Source organism: Schistocerca gregaria, unplaced genomic scaffold (genome assembly GCF_023897955.1).
Source record: "Schistocerca gregaria isolate iqSchGreg1 unplaced genomic scaffold, iqSchGreg1.2 ptg000239l, whole genome shotgun sequence".
NCBI lineage: Eukaryota > Metazoa > Arthropoda > Insecta > Orthoptera > Acrididae > Schistocerca > Schistocerca gregaria.
In genome coordinates this window covers 180019-195073 of record NW_026061751.1, presented here as the reverse complement: position 1 = coordinate 195073, position 15055 = coordinate 180019, and positions in this window count along the sequence as shown.

Genomic DNA, 15055 nt, shown 5'->3' with positions numbered 1-15055 from the left:
GGTGCCTTGGACATGAGCTAGGACCTTAAGAATCTGCATGAAAGAAGGACTAGCAGCCGAGTTGCACGGGAGAATGTGAAAAGTATTCATATGTAGTAAAAACCTGAGAAATCCGTCCGTTTTCGTCATTTGTTATTGAATCGACTTAAAGCCAGATCGTCACATTGGCCGCTCTTCTCTCTGAAACGGTTGTACTTATCGCCTTCAAAGCTATGTCGCGTGCTGCGGTATGCGGAGACACTAAAAGCACCATAGCAGAACACAGATGAAGCTTCTAAGTTGATGTAATAGCCAGTAAGAAGTAGTACAATTCAAGTTTTAGGTACTGATTATTTATTTTTTATCTGGCTTTGGAGCCTTGGACATGAGCTAGGACCTTAAGATTCTGCATGAAAGAAGGACTAGCAGCCGCGTTGCACGGGAGAATGTGAAATGTGTTCATATGTAGTAAAAACCTGAGAAATCCGTCCGTTTTCGTCATTTGTTATCGAATCGACTTCAAGCCAGATCGTCACAGTGGCCGCTCTTCTCTCTGAAACGGTTGTACTTATCGCCTGCAAAGCTATGTCGCGTGATGCGGTATGCGGAGACACTAAAAGCACCATAGTAGAACACAGATGAAGCTTCTAACTTGATGTAATAGCCAGTAAGAAGTAGTACAATTCAAGTTTTAGTTATCGATTATTGACATTTTAGCTGGCTTTGGTGCCTTGGACATGAGCTAGGACCTTAAGATTCTGCATGAAAGGAGGACTAGCAGCCGCGTTGGATGGGAGAATGTGAAAAGTGTTCATATGTAGTAAAAACCTGAGAAATCCGTCCGTTTTCGTCATTTGTTATCGAATCGACTTAAAGCCATATCGTCACATTGGCCGCTCTTCTCTCTGAAACGGTTGTACTTATCGTCTGCAAAGCTATGTCGCGTGATGCGGTATGCGTAGACAATAAAAGCACCATAGTAGAACACAGATGAAGCTTCTAAGTTGATGTAATAGCCAGTAAGAAGTAGTACAATTCAAGTTTTAGGTATCGATTATATACTTTTTAGGTGGCTTTGGTGCCTTGGACATGAGCTAGGACCTTAAGATTCTGCATGAAAGGAGGACTAGCAGCCGCGTTGTACGGGAGAATGTGAAATGTGTTCATATGTAGTAAAAACCGCACAAATACGTCTGTTTTCGTCATTTGTTATCGAATCGACTTGAAGCCAGATCGTCACATTGGCTGCTCTTCTCTCTGAAACGGTTGTACTTATCGTCTGGAAAGCTTTGTCGCGTGCTGCGGTATGCGGAGACACTAAAAGCACCATGGTAGAACACAGATGAAGTTTCTAAGATGATGTAATAGCCAGTAAGAAGTAGTACAATTCAAGTTTTAGGTACTGATTATTGACTTTTTAGCTGGCTTTGGTGCCTTGGACATGAGCTAGGACCTTAAGATTCTGCATGAAAGGAGGACTAGCAGCCGAGTTGCACGGGAGAATGTGAAAAGTGTTCATATGTAGTAAAAACCTGAGAAATCCGTCCGTTTTCGTCATTTGTTATCGAATCGACTTAAAGCCAGATCGTCACATTGGCCCCTCTTTTCTCTGAAACGGTTGTACTTATCGTCTGCAAAGCTATGTCGCGTACTGCGGTGTGCGGAGACACTAAAAGCACCATGGTAGAACACAGATGAAGCTTCTAAGTTGATGTAATAGCCAGTAAGATGTAGTACAATTCAAGTTTTAGGTATCGATTATTGACTTTTTAGCTGGCTTTGGTGCCTTGGACATGAGCTAGGACCTTAAGATTCTGCATGAAAGGAGGACTAGCAGCAGAGTTGCACGGGAGAATGTGAAAAGTATTCATATGTAGTAAAAACCTGAGAAATACGTCCGTTTTCGTCATTTGTTATCGAATCGACTTAAAGCCAGATCGTCACATTGGCCGCTCTTCTCTCTGAAACGGTTGTACTTATCGTCTTCAAAGGTATGTCGCGTGCTGCGGTATGCGGAGACACTAAAAGCACCATAGTAGAACACAGATGAAGCTTCTATGATGATGTAATAGCCAGTAAGAAATAGTACAATTCAAGTTTTAGGTATCGATTATTGACTTTTTAGCTGGCTTTGGTGCCTTGGACATGAGCTAGGACCTTAAGAATCTGCATGAAAGGAGGACTAGCAGCCGCGTTGGATAGGAGAATGTGAAAAGTGTTCATATGTAGTAAAAACCTGAGAAATCCGTCCGTTTTCGTCATTTGTTATCGAATCGACTTAAAGCCAGATCGTCGCATTGGCCGCTCTTCTCTCTGAAACGGTTGTACTTATCGTCTGGAAAGCTTTGTCGCGTGCTGCGGTATGCGGAGACACTAAAAGCACCATAGTAGAACACAGATGAAGCTTCTATGATGATGTAATAGCCAGTAAGAAGTAGTACAATTCAAGTTTTAGGTATCGATTATTGACTTTTTAGCTGGCTTTGGTGCCTTGGACATGAGCTAGGACCTTAAGATTCTGCATGAAAGGAGGACTAGCAGCCGCGTTGGATGGGAGAATGTGAAAAGTGTTCATATGTAGTAAAAACCTGAGAAATCCGTCCGTTTTCGTCATTTGTTATCGAATCGACTTAAAGCCAGATCGTCACATTGGCCGCTCTTCTCTCTGAAACGGTTGTACTTATCGCCTGCAAAGCTATGTCGCGTGATGCGGTATGCGGAGACACTAAAAGCACCATAGTAGAACACAGATGAAGCTTCTATGATGATGTAATAGCCAGTAAGAAGTAGTACAATTCAAGTTTTAGGTATCGATTATTGACTTTTTAGCTGGCTTTGGTGCCTTGGACATGAGCTAGGACCTTACGATTCTGCATGAAAGGAGGACTAGCAGCCGCGTTGGATGGGAGAATGTGCAAAGTGTTCATATGTAGTAAAAACCTGAGAAATCCGTCCGTTTTCGTCATTTGTTATCGAATCGACTTAAAGCCAGATCGTCACATTGGCCGCTCTTCCCTCTGAAACGGTTGTACTTATCGCCTGCAAAGCTATGTCGCGTAATGCGGTATGCGGAGACACAAAAAGCACCATAGTAGAACACAGATGAAGCTTCTAAGTTGATGTAATAGCCAGTAAGAAGTAGTACAATTCAAGTTTTAGGTATCGATTATTGACTTTTTAGCTGGCTTTGGTGCCTTGGACCTGAGCTAGGACCTTAAGAATCTGCATGAAAGAAAGACTAGCAGCCGAGTTGCACGGGAGAATGTGAAAAGTATTCATATGTAGTAAAAACCTGAGAAATCCGTCCGTTTTCGTCATTTGTTATTGAATCGACTTAAAGCCAGATCGTCACATTGGCCGCTCTTCTCTCTGAAACGGTTGTACTTATCGCCTTCAAAGCTATGTCGCGTGCTGCGGTATGCGGAGACACTAAAAGCACCATAGCAGAACACAGATGAAGCTTCTAAGTTGATGTAATAGCCAGTAAGAAGTAGTACAATTCAAGTTTTAGGTACTGATTATTTATTTTTTATCTGGCTTTGGAGCCTTGGACATGAGCTAGGACCTTAAGATTCTGCATGAAAGAAGGACTAGCAGCCGCGTTGCACGGGAGAATGTGAAATGTGTTCATATGTAGTAAAAACCTGAGAAATCCGTCCGTTTTCGTCATTTGTTATCGAATCGACTTCAAGCCAGATCGTCACAGTGGCCGCTCTTCTCTCTGAAACGGTTGTACTTATCGCCTGCAAAGCTATGTCGCGTGATGCGGTATGCGGAGACACTAAAAGCACCATAGTAGAACACAGATGAAGCTTCTAACTTGATGTAATAGCCAGTAAGAAGTAGTACAATTCAAGTTTTAGTTATCGATTATTGACATTTTAGCTGGCTTTGGTGCCTTGGACATGAGCTAGGACCTTAAGATTCTGCATGAAAGGAGGACTAGCAGCCGCGTTGGATGGGAGAATGTGAAAAGTGTTCATATGTAGTAAAAACCTGAGAAATCCGTCCGTTTTCGTCATTTGTTATCGAATCGACTTAAAGCCATATCGTCACATTGGCCGCTCTTCTCTCTGAAACGGTTGTACTTATCGTCTGCAAAGCTATGTCGCGTGATGCGGTATGCGTAGACAATAAAAGCACCATAGTAGAACACAGATGAAGCTTCTAAGTTGATGTAATAGCCAGTAAGAAGTAGTACAATTCAAGTTTTAGGTATCGATTATATACTTTTTAGGTGGCTTTGGTGCCTTGGACATGAGCTAGGACCTTAAGATTCTGCATGAAAGGAGGACTAGCAGCCGCGTTGTACGGGAGAATGTGAAATGTGTTCATATGTAGTAAAAACCGCACAAATACGTCCGTTTTCGTCATTTGTTATCGAATCGACTTGAAGCCAGATCGTCACATTGGCTGCTCTTCTCTCTGAAACGGTTGTACTTATCGTCTGGAAAGCTTTGTCGCGTGCTGCGGTATGCGGAGACACTAAAAGCACCATGGTAGAACACAGATGAAGTTTCTAAGATGATGTAATAGCCAGTAAGAAGTAGTACAATTCAAGTTTTAGGTACTGATTATTGACTTTTTAGCTGGCTTTGGTGCCTTGCACATGAGCTAGGACCTTAAGATTCTGCATGAAAGGAGGACTAGCAGCCGAGTTGCACGGGAGAATGTGAAAAGTGTTCATATGTAGTAAAAACCTGAGAAATCCGTCCGTTTTCGTCATTTGTTATCGAATCGACTTAAAGCCAGATCGTCACATTGGCCCCTCTTTTCTCTGAAACGGTTGTACTTATCGTCTGCAAAGCTATGTCGCGTACTGCGGTGTGCGGAGACACTAAAAGCACCATGGTAGAACACAGATGAAGCTTCTAAGTTGATGTAATAGCCAGTAAGATGTAGTACAATTCAAGTTTTAGGTATCGATTATTGACTTTTTAGCTGGCTTTGGTGTCTTGGACATGAGCTAGGACCTTAAGATTCTGCATTAAAGGAGGACTAGCAGCAGAGTTGCACGGGAGAATGTGAAAAGTATTCATATGTAGTAAAAACCTGAGAAATCCGTCCGTTTTCGTCATTTGTTATCGAATCGACTTAAAGCCAGATCGTCACATTGGCCGCTCTTCTCTCTGAAACGGTTGTACTTATCGTCTTCAAAGCTATGTCGCGTGCTGCGGTATGCGGAGACACTAAAAGCACCATACTAGAACACAGATGAAGCTTCTATGATGATGTAATAGCCAGTAAGAAATAGTACAATTCAAGTTTTAGGTATCGATTATTGACTTTTTAGCTGGCTTTGGTGCCTTGGACATGAGCTAGGACCTTAAGATTCTGCATGAAAGGAGGACTAGCAGCCGCGTTGGATAGGAGAATGTGAAAAGTGTTCATATGTAGTAAAAACCTGAGAAATCCGTCCGTTTTCGTCATTTGTTATCGAATCGACTTAAAGCCAGATCGTCGCATTGGCTGATCTTCTCTCTGAAACGGTTGTACTTATCGTCTGGAAAGCTTTGTCGCGTGCTGCGGTATGCGGAGACACTAAAAGCACCATAGTAGAACACAGAAGAAGCTTCTAAGATGATGTAATAGCCAGTAAGAAGTAGTACAATTCAAGTTTTAGGTATCGATTATTGACTTTTTAGCTGGCCTTGGTGCCTTGGACATGAGCTAGGACCTTAAGATTCTGCATGAAAGGAGGACTAGCAGCCGCGTTGGATAGGAGAATGTGAAAAGTGTTCATATGTAGTAAAAACCTGAGAAATCCGTCCGTTTTCGTCATTTGTTATCGAATCAACTTAAAGCCAGATCGTCACATTGGCCGCTCTTCTCTCTGAAACGGTTCTACTTATCGTCTGCAAAGCTATGTCGCGTGCTGCGGTATGCGGAGACACTAAAAGCACCATAGTAGAACACAGATGAAGCTTCTAAGTTGATGTAATAGCCAGTAAGAAGTAGTACAATTCAAGTTTTAGGTATCGATTATTGACTTTTTAGCTGGCTTTGGTGCCTTGGACATGATCTAGGACCTTAAGAATCTGCATGAAAGGAGGACTAGCAGCCGAGTTGCACGGGAGAATGTGAAAAGTATTCATATGTAGTAAAAACCTGAGAAATCCGTCCGTTTTCGTCATTTGTTATCGAATCGACTTAAAGCCAGATCGTCACATTGGCCGCTCTTCTCTCTGAAACGGTTGTACTTATCGTCTTCAAAGCTATGTCGCGTGCTGCGGTATGCGGAGACACTAAAAGCACCATAGTAGAACACAGATGAAGCTTCTAAGTTGATGTAATAGCCAGTAAGAAGTAGTACAATTCAAGTTTTAGGTATCGATTATTGACTTTTTAGCTGGCTTTGGTGCCTTGGACATGAGCTAGGACCTTAAGATTCTGCATCAAAAGGCGGACTAGCAGCCGAGTTGCACGGGACAATGTGAAAAGTGTTCATATGTGGTAAAAACCTGAGAAATCCGTCCGTTTTCGTCATTTTTTACCGAATCGCCTTAAAGCCAGTTCGTCACATTGGCTGCTCTTCTCTCTGAAACGGTTGTACTTATCGTCTGGAAAGCTTTGTCGCGTGCTGCAGTATGCGGAGACACTAAAAGCACCATAGTAGAACACAGAAGAAGCTTCTAAGAATGTAATAGCCAGTAAGAAGTAGTACAATTCAAGTTTTAGGTATCGATTATTGACTTTTTAGCTGGCTTTGGTGCCTTGGACATGAGCTAGGACCTTAAGATTCTGCATGGAAGGAGGAATAGCAGCCGAGTTGCAGGGGAGAATGTGAAAAGTGTTCATATGTAGTAAAAACCTGAGAAATCCGTCAGTTTTCGTCATTTGTTATCGAATCGACTTAAAGCCAGATCGTCACATTGGCCGCTCTTCTCTCTGAAACGGTTGTACTTATCGCCTGCAAAGCTATGTGGCGTGCTGCGGTATGCGGAGACACTAAAAGCACCATAGTAGAACACAGATTAAGCTTCTAAGATGATGTAATAGCCAGTAAGAAGTAGTACAATTCAAGTTTTAGGTACTGATTATTGACTTTTTAGCTGGCTTTGGTGCCTTGGACATGAGCTAGGACCTTAAGATTCTGCATGAAAGGAGGACTAGCAGCCGAGTTGCACGGGAGAATGTGAAAAGTGTTCATATGTAGTAAAAACCTGAGAAATCCGTCCGTTTTCGTCATTTGTTATCGAATCGACTTAAAGCCAGATCGTCACATTGGCCCCTCTTTTCTCTGAAACGGTTGTACTTATCGTCTGCAAAGCTATGTCGCGTACTGCGGTGTGCGGAGACACTAAAAGCACCGTGGTAGAACACAGATGAAGCTTCTAAGTTGATGTAATAGCCAGTAAGATGTAGTACAATTCAAGTTTTAGGTATCGATTATTGACTTTTTAGCTGGCTTTGGTGCCTTGGACATGAGCTAGGACCTTAAGAATCTGCATTAAAGGAGGACTAGCAGCAGAGTTGCACGGGAGAATGTGAAAAGTATTCATATGTAGTAAAAACCTGAGTAATCCGTCCGTTTTCGTCATTTGTTATCGAATCGACTTAAAGCCAGATCGTCACATTGGCCGCTCTTCTCTCTGAAACGGTTGTACTTATCGTCTTCAAAGCTATGTCGCGTGCTGCGGTATGCGGAGACACTAAAAGCACCATAGTAGAACACAGATGAAGCTTCTATGATGATGTAATAGCCAGTAAGAAATAGTACAATTCAAGTTTTAGGTATCGATTATTGACTTTTTAGCTGGCTTTGGTGCCTTGGACATGGGCTAGGACCTTAAGATTCTGCATGAAAGGAGGACTAGCAGCCGCGTTGGATAGGAGAATGTGAAAAGTGTTCATATGTAGTAAAAACCTGAGAAATCCGTCCGTTTTCGTCATTTGTTATCGAATCGACTTAAAGCCAGATCGTCGCAATGGCTGCTCTTCTCTCTGTAACGGTTGTACTTATCGTCTTCAAAGCTATGTCGCGTGCTGCGGTATGCGGAGACACTAAAAGCACCATAGTAGAACACAGATGAAGCTTCTATGATGATGTAATAGCCAGTAAGAAGTAGTACAATTCAAGTTTTAGGTATCGATTATTGACTTTTTAGCTGGCTTTGGTGCCTTGGACATGAGCTAGGACCTTAAGATTCTGCATCAAAAGGCGGACTAGCAGCCGAGTTGCACGGGACAATGTGAAAAGTGTTCATATGTAGTAAAAACCTGAGAAATCCGTCCGTTTTCGTCATTTGTTACCGAATCGACTTAAAGCCAGATCGTCACATTGGCTGCTCTTCTCTCTGAAACAGTTGTACTTATCGTCTGGAAAGCTTTGTCGCGTGCTGCGGTATGCGGAGACACTAAAAGCACCATAGTAGAACACAGAAGAAGCTTCTAAGTTGATGTAATAGCCAGTAAGGAGTAGTACAATTCAAGTTTTAGGTATCGATTATTGACTTTTTAGCTGGCTTTGGTGCCTTGGACATGAGGTAGGACCTTAAGATTCTGCATGAAAGGAGGACTAGCAGCCGTGTTGCAGGGGAGAATGTGAAAAGTGTTCATATGTAGTAAAAACCTGAGAAATCCGTCCGTTTTCGTCATTTGTTATCGAATCGACTTAAAGACAGATCGTCACATTGGCCGCTCTTCTCTCTGAAACGGTTGTACTTATCGTCTTCAAAGCTATGTCGCGTGCTGCGGTATGCGGAGACACTAAAAGCACCATAGTAGAACACAGATGAAGCTTCTAAGTTGATGTAATAGCCAGTAAGAAGAAGTACAATTCAAGTTTTAGGTACTGATTATTTACTTTTTAGCTGGCTTTGGTGCCTTGGACTTGAGCTAGGACCTTAAGATTCAGCATGAAAGGAGGACTAGCTGCTGAGTTGCACGGGAGAATGTGAAAAGTGTTCATATGTAGTAAAAACCTGAGAAATCCGTCCGTTTTCGTCATTTGTTATCGAATCGACTTAAAGCCAGATCGTCACATTGGCCGCTCTTCTCTCTGAAACGGTTGTACTTATCGTCTGCAAAGCTATGTCGCGTGGTGCGGTATGCGGAGACAATAAAATCAAGATAGTAGAACACAGATGAAGCTTCTAAGTCGATGTAATAGCCAGTAAGAAGTAGTACAATTCAAGTTTTAGGTATCGATTATTGAATTCTTAGATGGATTTGGTGCCTTGGACATGAGCTAGGAAGTTAAGATTCTGCATGAAAGGAGGACTAGCAGCCGAGTTGCACGGGACAATATGAAAAGTGTTCATATGTAGTAAAAAAATGAGAAATCCGTCCGTTTTCGTCATTTGTTATCGAATCGCCTTAAAGCCAGATCGTCACTTGGCCGCTCTTCTCTCTGAAACGGCTGTAATTATCGTCTGCAAAGCTATGTCGCGTGCTGCGGTATGCGGTGACACTAAAAGCACTATAGTAGAACACAGTTGAAGCTTCTAAGTTGATGTAATAGCCAGTAAGAAGTAGTACAATTCAAGTTTTAGGTATCGATTATTGACTTTTTGCTGGCTTTGGTGCCTTGGACATGAGCTAGGACCTTAAGATTCTGCATGAAAGGAGGACTAGCAGCCGCGTTGGATGGGAGAATGTGAATAGTGTTCATATGTAGTAAAAACCTGAGAAATCCGTCCGTTTTCGTCATTTGTTATCGAATCGACTTAAAGCCAGATCGTCACATTGGCCGCTCTTCTCTCTGAAACGATTGTACTTATCGCCTGCAAAGCTATGTCGCGTGATGCGGTAGGCGGAGGCACTAAAAGCACCATAGTAGAACACAGATGAAGCTTCTAAGTTGATGTAATAGCCAGTAAGAAGTAGTATAATTCAAGTTTTAGGAATCGATTATTGACTTTTTAGCTGGCTTTGGTGCCTTGGACATGAGCTAGGACCTTAAGATTCTGCATGAAAGGAGGACTAGCAGCCGAGTTGCACGGGAGAATGTGAAAAGTGTTCATATGTAGTAAAAACCTGAGAAATCCGTCCGTTTTCGTCATTTGTTATCGAATCGACTTAAAGCCAGATCGTCACATTGGCCGCTCTTCTCTCTGAAACGGTTGTACTTATCGTCTGCAAAGCTATGTCGTATGCTGCGGTAGGCGGAGACACTGAAACCACCACAGTAGAACACAGATGAAGCTTATAATTTGATGTAATAGCCAGTAAGAAGTAGTACAATTCAGGTTTTAGGTATCGATTATTGACTTTTTAGCTGGCTTTGATGCCCTGGACATGAGCTAGGACCTTAAGATTCTGCATGAATGGAGGACTAGCAGCCGAGTTGCAGGAAAGAACGTGAAAAGTGTTCATATGTAGTAAAAACCTGAGAAATCCGTCCGTTTTCGTCATTTGTTATCGAATCGACTTAAAGCCAGATCGTCACATTGGCCGCTCTTCTCTCTGAAACGGTTGTACTTATCGTCTGCAAAGCTATGTCGCGTGCTGCGGTATGCGGAGACTCTAAAAGCACCATAGTAGAACACAGATGAAGCTTCTAAGTTGATGTAATAGCCAGTAAGAAGTAGTACAATTCAAGTTTTAGGTACTGATTATTTACTTTTTAGCTGGCTTTGGAGCCTTGGACATGAGCTAGGACCTTAAGATTCTGCATGAAAGGAGGACTAGCAGCCGCGTTGCACGGGAGAATGTGAAATGTGTTCATATGTAGTAAAAACCTGAGAAATCCGTCCGTTTTCGTCATTTGTTATCGAATCGACTTATTGCCCGATCGTCACATTGGCCGCTCTTCTCTCTGAAACGGTTGTACTTATCGTCTTCAAAGCTATGTCGCGTGCTGCGGTATGCGGAGACACTAAAAGCACCATAGTAGAACACAGATGAAGCTTCTATGATGATGTAATAGCCAGTAAGAAGTAGTATAATTCAAGTTTTAGGTACCGATTATTGACTTTTTAGCTGGCTTTGGTGCCTTGGACATGAGCTCGGACCTTAAGATTCTGCATCAAAAGGCGGACTAGCAGCCGAGTTGCACGGGACAATGTGAAAAGTGTTCATATGTAGTAAAAACCTGAGAAATCCTTCCGTTTTCGTCATTTGTTACCGAATCGACTTAAAGCCAGATCGTCACATTGGCTGCTCTTCTCTCTGAAACGGTTGTACTTATCGTCTGGAAAGCTTTGTCGCGTGCTGCGGTATGCGGAGACACTAAAAGCACCATAGTAGAACACAGAAGAAGTTCTAAGATGATGTAATAGCCAGTAAGAAGTAGTACAATTCAAGTTTTAGGTATCGATTATTGACTTTTTAGCTGGCTTTGGTGCCTTGGACATGAGCTAGGACCTTAAGATTCTGCATGAAAGGAGGACTAGCAGCCGCGTTGGATGGGAGAATGTGAAAAGTGTTCATATGTAGTAAAAACCTGAGAAATCCGTCCGTTTTCGTCATTTGTTATCGAATCGACTTAAAGCCAGATCGTCACATTGGCCGCTCTTCTCTCTGAAACGGTTGTACTTATCGCCTGCAAAGCTATGTCGCGTGATGCGGTATGCGGAGACACTAAAAGCACCATAGTAGAACACAGATGAAGCTTCTAAGTTGATGTAATAGCCAGTAAGAAGTAGTACAATTCAAGTTTTAGGTATCGATTATTGACTTTTTAGCTGGCTTTGGTGCTTTGGACATGAGCTAGGACCTTAAGAATCTGCATGAAAGGATAACTAGCAGCCGAGTTGCACGGGAGAATGTGAAAAGTCTTCATATGTAGTAAAAACCTGAGAAATCCGTCCGTTTTCGTCATTTGTTATCGAATCGACTTAAAGCCAGATCGTCACATTGGCCGCTCTTCTCTCTGAAACGGTTGTACTTATCGTCTTCAAAGTTATGTCGCGTGCTGCGGTATGCGGAGACACTAAAAGCACCATAGTAGAACACAGATGAAGCTTCTAAGTTGATGTAATAGCCAGTAAGAGGTAGTACAATTCAAGTTTTAGGTATCGATTATTGATTTTTTAGCTGGCTTTGGTGCCTTGGACATGAGCTAGGACCTTAAGATTCTGCATCAAAAGGCGGACTAGCAGCCGAGTTGCACGGGACAATGTGAAAAGTGTTCATATGTAGTAAAAACCTGAGAAATCCGTCCGTTTTCGTCATTTGTTACCGAATCGACTTAAAGACAGATCGTCACATATGCTGCTCTTCTCTCTGAAACGGTTGTACTTATCGTCTGGAAAGCTATGTCGCGTGCTGCGGTATGCGGAGACACTAAAAGCACCATAGTAGAACACAGAAGAAGCTTCTAAGATGATGTAATATCCAGTAAGAAGTAGTACAATTCAAGTTTTAGGTATCGATTATTGACTTTTTATCTGGCTTTGGTGCCTTGGACATGAGCTAGGACCTGAAGATTCTGCATGAAAGGAGGACTAGCAGCCGTGTTGCAGGTGAGAATGCGAAAAGTGTTCATATGTAGTAAAAACCTGAGAAATCCGTCCGTTTTCGTCATTTGTTATCGAATCGACTTAAAGCCAGATCGTCACATTGGCCGCTCTTCTCTCTGAAACGGTTGTACTTATCGTCTTCAAAGCTATGTCGCGTGCTGCGGTATGCGGAGACACTAAAAGCACCATAGTAGAACACAGATGAAGCTTCTAAGTTGATGTAATAGCCAGTAAGAAGTAGTACAATTCAAGTTTTAGGTATCGATTATTGACTTCTTAGCTGGCTTTGGTGCCTTGGACATGAGCTACGACCTTAAGATTCTGCATGAAAGGAGGACTAGCAGCCGAGTTGCACGGGAGAATGTGAAAAGTGTTCATATGTAGTAAAAACCTGAGAAATCCGTCTGTTTTCGTCATTTGTTATCGAATCGACTTAAAGCCAGATCGTCACATTGGCCGCTCTTCTCTCTGTAACGGTTGTACTTATCGTCTGCAAAGCTATGTCGCGTGCTGCGGTATGCGGAGACAATAAAATCACCATAGTAGAACACAGATGAAGCTTCTAAGTCGATGTAATAGCCAGTAAGAAGTTGTACAATTCAAGTTTTAGGTATCGATTATTGACTTCTTAGATGGATTTGGTGCCTTGGACATGAGCTAGGAAGTTAAGATTCTGCATGAAAGGAGGACTAGCAGCCGAGTTGCACGGGACAATATGAAAAGTGTTCATATGTAGTAAAAAAATGAGAAATCCGTCCGTTTTCGTCATTTGTTATCGAATCGCCTTAAAGCCAGATCGTCACTTGGCCGCTCTTCTCTCTGAAACGGCTGTACTTATCGTCTGCAAAGCTATGTCGCATGCTGCGGTATGCGGAGACACTAAAAGCACCATAGTAGAACACAGTTGAAGCTTCTAAGTTGATGTAATAGCCAGTAAGAAGTAGTACAATTCAAGTTTTAGGTATCGATTATTGACTTTTTAGCTGGCTTTGTTGCCTTGGACATGAGCTAGGACCTTAAGATTCTGCATGAAAGGAGGACTAGCAGCCGCGTTGGATGGGAGAATGTGAATAGTGTTCATATGTAGTAAAAACCTGAGAAATCCGTCCGTTTTCGTCATTTGTTATCGAATCGACTTAAAGCCAGATCGTCACATTGGCCGCTCTTCTCTCTGAAACGGTTGTACTTATCGTCTGCAAAGCTATGTCGTATGCTGCGGTAGGCGGAGACACTGAAACCACCACAGTAGAACACAGATGAAGCTTATAATTTGATGTAATAGCCAGTAAGAAGTAGTACAATTCAGGTTTTAGGTATCGATTATTGACTTTTTAGCTGGCTTTGATGCCTTGGACATGAGCTAGGACCTTAAGAATCTGCATGAAAGGAGGACTAGCAGCCGAGTTGCAGGGAAGAATGTGAAAAGTGTTCATATGTAGTAAAAACCTGAGAAATCCGTCCGTTTTCGTCATTTGTTATCGAATCGACTTAAAGCCCGATCGTCACATTGGCCGCTCTTCTCTCTGAAACGGTTGTACTTATCGTCTGCAAAGCTATGTCGCGTGCTGCGGTATTCGGAGACTCTAAAAGCACCATAGTAGAACACAGATGAAGCTTCTAAGTTGATGTAATAGCCAGTAAGAAGTAGTACAATTCAAGTTTTAGGTACTGATTATTTACTTTTTAGCTGGCTTTGGAGCCTTGGACATGAGCTAGGACCTTAAGATTCTGCATGAAAGGAGGACTAGCAGCCCCGTTGCACGGGAGAATGTGAAATGTGTTCATATGTAGTAAAAACCTGAGAAATCCGTCCGTTTTCGTCATTTGTTATCGAATCGACTTAAAGCCCGATCGTCACATTGGCCGCTCCTCTCTGAAACGGTTGTACTTATCGCCTGCAAAGCTATGTCGCGTGCTGCGGTATGCGGAGACACTAAAAGCACCATAGTAGAACACAGATGAAGCTTCTAAGTTGATGTAATAGCCAGTAAGAAGTAGTACAATTCAAGTTTTAGGTACTGATTATTTACTTTTTAGCTGGCTTTGGTCCCTTGGACATGAGCTAGGACCTTAAGATTCTGCATGAAAGGAGGACTAGCAGCCGAGTTGCACGGAAGAATGTGAAAAGTGTTCATATGTAGTAAAAACCTGAGAAATCCGTCCGTTTTCGTCATTTGTTATGGAATCGACTTAAAGCCAGATCGTCACATTGGCCGCTCTTCTCTCTGAAACGGTTGTACTTATCGTCTGCAAAGCTATGTCGCGTGCTGCGGTATGCGGAGACAATAAAATCACCATAGTAGAACACAGATGAAGCTTCTAAGTCGATGTAATTGCCAGTAAGAAGTAGTACAATTCAAGTTTTAGGTATCGATTATTGACTTCTTAGATGGATTTGGTGCCTTGGACATGAGCTAGGATGTAAAGATTCTGCATGAAAGGAGGACTAGCAGCCGAGTTGCAGGGGAGAATGTGAAAAGTGTTCATATGTAGTAAAAACCTGAGAAATCCGTCCGTTTTCCTCATTTGTTATCGAATCGACTTAAAGCCAATCGTCACATTGGCCGCTCTTCTCTCTGAAACGGTTGTACTTATCATCTGCAAAGCTATGTCGCGTGCTGCGGTATGCGGAGACTATAAAAGCACCATAGTAGAACACAGATGAAGCTTCT